Source organism: Maniola jurtina, chromosome 15, assembly GCF_905333055.1.
Source record: "Maniola jurtina chromosome 15, ilManJurt1.1, whole genome shotgun sequence".
In the NCBI taxonomy this organism is placed as follows: domain Eukaryota; kingdom Metazoa; phylum Arthropoda; class Insecta; order Lepidoptera; family Nymphalidae; genus Maniola; species Maniola jurtina.
This window is the reverse complement of record NC_060043.1, coordinates 5089825-5095856: the sequence shown is the minus strand read 5'-3', so window position 1 is coordinate 5095856 and position 6032 is coordinate 5089825.

The following is a 6032-nucleotide window of genomic DNA, read 5'->3' as shown; positions in this document are numbered from 1 at the left end:
AACAGAGAGACACGGAGAATTTTCAAATACCGCATTTTCTCCTCTACAGCTCTCAATATAGATGTGACTTTGCAAAACTTGCGTGTGGACCCTTGAGATGACGTAGCATTCCCGCTTTTCGTCTCATCTGGCACTTTTCCCGCGGATTGAGTTTCTTGCACGACTGTACGATATTTAATATGAGAAAATTCTAAGTGAAACTCAATAAGTTAAAAGGTTTTACCTACTGTTTGGGTTATTGTCCTCAGTGCTTGGAAATAGTTTTCATGTTACTTACCTATTTTTTTGTAATCCTTACCTACATACCCAAGGGGTGCCAAAACGGGCTTTATCACGCTTCCGCTTTTTTGTCTGTCTGTCCGTATCCGCATGTTACAGGTGTCTACAGCTTCAGCTGCATTAGAAAGCGAATTGAATTATTTACAGAATGCGTGCTACTATGGCGACTATTAGAGCAAATAATAAAATTAATTTAAAAAACTAAAAACCCGACTGCGTGAAACAAACTCGGATGGACAGACAGACAACAAGGTGATCCTATAAGGGTTCCGTTTTTCCTTTTGAGTTACGGAACCCTAAAAATTGAATATTGAATTAGTTAAGTCTAGCTAACCTAATTAAATTTTGCTAAAGTACCTAAATATAATAATTACAGTCCAAGAGCCTATTCATAGTGAATAAGGTCTTGGAATGACTGAACTAGATATAATGCTGCTAAAAATATTTCCCGCAAAAATTACTTTATTTATGTTAAAAAATTAAAAAATATTTGTCGTTTATCGCGTTGTCACGTCATTGATCACCTTCACTTAGCGTTACAACGTTAATAATTATTAAAAATTAGGTATGTTAAAAAAAAAGAAAAATCATGATTTTTAGGGTTCCGTACCTCAAAAGGAAAAACAGAACCCTTATAGGATCACTTTCTTGTCTGTCTGTCTGTCCGTCTGTCCGTTTGTCCGTCCGTCCGTCCGTCTGTCCGTCTATCGTGTCTATCAAGAAGACCTATAGGGTACTTCCCGTTGACCTAGAATCATGAAAATTGGCAGGTAGGTAGGTCCTATAACACAAGTAAAGGAAAAAAACCGAAAACCGTGAATTTGTGTTTACATCACAAAAAAAATTAAAATTGTGTTCATGGACAAATAATTATTACTATTTATTTACCTACCAAACATGATTCACCAAATATGAGTACCAAAAATGAGTCAACGGGAAGTATCTTATAGGTTTCTTGACAGACACGACAGATACAGACGGACGGCCAGACAGACAGACAACAAAGTGATCCTATAAGGGTTCCGTTTTTCCTTTTGAGGTACGGAACCTTAAAAACAATTTTTATTTCTACACGTGTATAATATAAGAAGTCATATATAAGCATAATAAATGAAACTAGAAAATATCAAAGCGTGAAGCTCGCCTGACTTCATATATAGGTACATACATAAACGTGTAGAAACAAAAATTTTTTTTACTTCGTAGTGGTTTTGGAAGTCGTTTTTCCTTATGTTCTTTTTATTCAATAATTTGATAGTGAACCATCTCATTCATCATGATCCACCACTGTCTGTAAAGGTTCGGGATTCGGGTAGAAAAGAGCTGGAAAGCTTCCCAGAACCGCTAACTGCAACAGTTAGCGGTTCTGGGAAGCTTTCCAGCTCTTACACAGACACAGATATTAGTTTCTAGAATATGTCTGCAAAATTTCATGGACTTTGGTTGCTTAATATTCAAATGAAATTGGAACTACGATTGTATGAAGCGAGTGACGGAGAGAGCCCTGTTAAATGGATATTCTGGTCGTTAGAACTAATAAGGATTTATGGTAGTTTTCCACAAATAGATTCGTAATTTTCTCTCTCAGGGCCTCGTCTACTCTTACACTGGCTTCGAGGCTTCGCAACCCACATATAGGTCAGGGTAAAAGAGTTCTATTTGCGTCGAATCCTACTGCTAATTAACATAATAAAGGTGGTAAGTATATTACGAACTAAGCAGGTTTAATTTTTTAAGTTGCCTATTAAAAAGTTCTATGTACTAATATGGGTATTTTTAGGTTAGGTATTTGGTGAATGTACCTAACTATTTATTGTGGACCTACTTCACTCATCATCACTGATCAATATAATAAGCTCTACTAAGGAAAGGTTATGATTTTAACAGTTCATGTTTGCCTGGCTGTTTGTTTGCATACATCTACCTGCGTTTATCTCCGCCCTCATAACTCTTAGGTTGAAATCTATAGAGCGCACTTTGAGTTTTCTTCGACTTAAATTTCAGTTAAAACGAGATACATTGATAAGTAAAGTCAAAGTGCGCTCTTATTCGTTCTGCGCATCAGGCTAAATAAAAATCTTGTTTGGAAATATCCACAATGCTTTCGAGTTCCGCTTCTCACGTCTAGTTACTAAAGTAGATATGTCTTCAAAGCTCTTCAAGTTCTTCAGCACTGCCGCAGACACGTGCAGGTCAAGGTGAAAAAACTCTATCTCCAAAGAATCCTCTTACCAATTAAATGTGTACACTCGACAGCTTTAACAGCTAGGTTTAGGTTACCTTTCCACCAGAAATGCACTCAGCTACGAAGGTATGTATTCCTACCAAAGCTATGCGATGTCGTGTAGCGGGGCGGGTAACATGCTATACAGGGTGGTCAAAAAGTCGTGGATCAAACGCAATAGGGAGATAGAGGAGGTCATTTCCAGCAAAAAAAAATTCTACAGCATAGCCATATTTAAATTGCCCTAAGAGTTATGAATATTTTTGGGTTTTTAAAAAAAATACCAGATTCTCTTACAATTAGACTAATTTAAAAAAAATGAGATAAAAAACAATAAAACAAACGATGCTCTATCATTACTAGATAATGTATCAGTACTACAAACCTTCTATTGAGGCTCTGGCTACCAAATTACAGGAGCAATTAATTTTTTTCCAAAACTTTTAAAGCGTTACAAAAAATTAAATGTTACTTTAAAAGCGCACTGTGAAAAAAAAATGTACTACGGAAAAGTGACCCTGTATTAGAAAAATTTGTTGATTTAATGCCAATTCAAATGAGGTATAACACATTACTCTTTGTTTCGTAATTCTGGTATTATAATCGTTTTTTCATATCAAGGTGCAAATTTCAGTAGATTAGTTTACTTCAAAATAATTTTGAAGATTATCATGCTGCTAATTAAACTGCTAGTTTTTTGTACGTTGGAATGCTAGAAACATCACTGTGCTTGTCACACTTAAAATTTGTGAAAAGAACAGAAACTCTTCACTACCACCACTTGCCAGAACTACCCAGAACGCCCTCTTTTCTAGGAAAAAAGGATAAAAAACTATGCCTCTCTTTCACATCCTTCTTTATTCCAACAATGCAAATAGAAAGGATGATTAGTGTGAACGAGAGGCATAGTTTTTTTATCCTTTTGTTTCCTAGAAAAGATGAACTACTTGCAAGACGGGCGTTCTGGGTAGTTCTGGCACGTGGTGGTAGTGAAGAGTTTCTGTTCTTTTCACAAATTTTAAGTGTGACAAGCACAGTGATGTTTCTAGCATTCGAACGTACAAAAAACTAACAGTTTAACTAGCAGCATGATAATCTTCAAAATTATTTTGAAGTAAACTAATCTACTGAAATTTGCACCTTGATATGAAAAAACGATTATAATACCAGAATTACGAAACAAAGAGTAATGTGTTATACCTCATTTGAATTGGCATTCAATCAGCAAATTTTTCTAATACAGGGTCACTTTTCCGTAGTACATTTTTTTTTCACAGTGCGCTTTTAAAGTGACATTTAATTTTTTGTAACGCTTTAAAAGTTTTGGAAAAAAATTAATTGCTCCTGTAATTTGGTTAGCCAGAGCCTCAATAGAAGGTTTGTAGTACTGATACATTATCTAGTAATGACACAGCATCGTTTGTTTTATTGTTTTTTATCTCATTTTTTTTAAATTAGTCTAATTGTAAGAGAATCTGGTATTTTTTTTAAAAACCCAAAAATATTCATAACTCTTAGGGCAATTTAAATAAGGCCATGCTGTAGAATTTTTTTTTGCTGGAAATGACCTCTTCTATCTCTCTATTGCGTTTGATCCATGACTTTTTGACCACCCGTAAAGATGCACTTTGCGCAAGGTAGCTATGCTTAGAACATGCACGCAGCACGACGCGAGCTAATGTATCTACGTAGGTACCTACTACTACGCTAAGTCATTGGTTGTGTTGCTCCATACATTTCAAAGTTACACAATCGCGCAACCGTAGCTCGCAACCTCAAAAGGCTCTTTTCTGGAGACGCTTCACCGTTCACGTGTTGTGTCGCGTCGCGCTGCTAACTCTAATATATTATAAAGAGAGCCAGCGTGTGCCAGACCTACGTTATTTAATAAAAGCTGAAAGTTTCTCTGCATATTGTCCCCAAAACAGGGGGAACGATCAGCGACTATGAATTTAGGATCATGGGAGCTTTGGGAGATAGCAGGTAATAAAGGTGTAAAAATCTTACGTCTAAGTATAAGGTCTATTTTTTTCTTCGGAATAGTTTTAGAAATCACGTCATGCATGCACAATACGCAGATAATTTTTTAGCTTTTATAAATTAACGTAGGTCTGGCACCGCTGGCTCTTATCCATAATTTGGTCAAGTATGAGAGCGTTTTGCAGAAGCGTTCGCTCTATCGACACGCGACGCGCAACGCGCCGCGTCTCCAGAAACGAGTCCTTAGTTGCATTTTTCGCTTCAACTAGTGTGTAAAAAAACTTAGCTTCGTTGAACCCCTTTCCACACCAGAGCTAAGCTAAGCTATGAAAATCAATCGATCCTAATAATTGGTAGGTTTTACACACATCTCTAGCTAAGCAACGTAGCACATCTCTGGTGGAAAGGCAGCGTTACAATCAGCTTAGTAAGAAAATGAAGAGAAGAAAATGCCTACCCCCAACATAGATCTATTTAGTTACTAGTTTCGTTATTGTTTGGTGTTTCTGTTATTTTATTGTTTGTTGTTTCTGTTATTTCATTTATAGTTATATCTGTTGTTTTATTTTCGTAAACATTTTTTTTTAAATATGGTAATAATGCAACGGTAAATAAATGGGGAAACTTCTCACACCGACCTATCTAGATGGTTTATCATGTAAATATTTGATATCGTGTCAATAGTGCCTTTGAATCGTCAAAATAATTTACCTATTACTTAATTTAAATGCCAAAACAATTAAATATTCAAATTCGAGCGAAGGAGACGGAGTACTTATGTGTAGATATTCAAACCATCCGCATCGAAGATTTATAACAGTCCAAGGACAAATCTGACTGAATACAGCGCGCGAAAATTCCATGAAAATCCATGTAGGTAAGTAGGTAAGTACGTAGGTACCAAATTCCCGTTACAATGTGAAGCTACTAAAATTTTAGGAGCCACTGAAATAAAGGTACGAAAAAATCGTTATTAGTAGCGCCATATCTACGCCATATGTCGAAAAATATTTCCGCAAAAATTTGTCCCGCTCGCAGAATTCCACTAGGTAGATGATTGCCCGTCTGATGCGAAACGCAGAAGACTGAATAATTCAGTAATTGTAGACCGTTTGATGGGGGATTCTAACAAAACAACAACAGAGAAAGCTCTACTTACATTTTTAAATTTCAATTTGTTACTGGAACTTTGTCGGCCACAGACACGCCAGTTGTCCTTGTAAGTAGCCTAAATTATAATAATTTAAATTATCTACTAAATGTAATGTAACATAATATGAGATGCAATAAATCATAAATTCATTTTCCATCATAAAATAGATAAGTATACCTATTTATTGTGGAATACTTATTATGTATTTGTGGAAAATTGAAATGTTGTGGATCGCGCAATCTGAATTGTACAAATCTCTACATTCTCTACCCTAGCAAACAGGCTACACTTTAAAAATAAATAAGAACTATCTCTTCGTAAATTAAGTACACAGTCTAATGACTTTTCTTGAGCTAACGCAAGTAGATATAGATGCATCAAATACGTAGGCAGCGA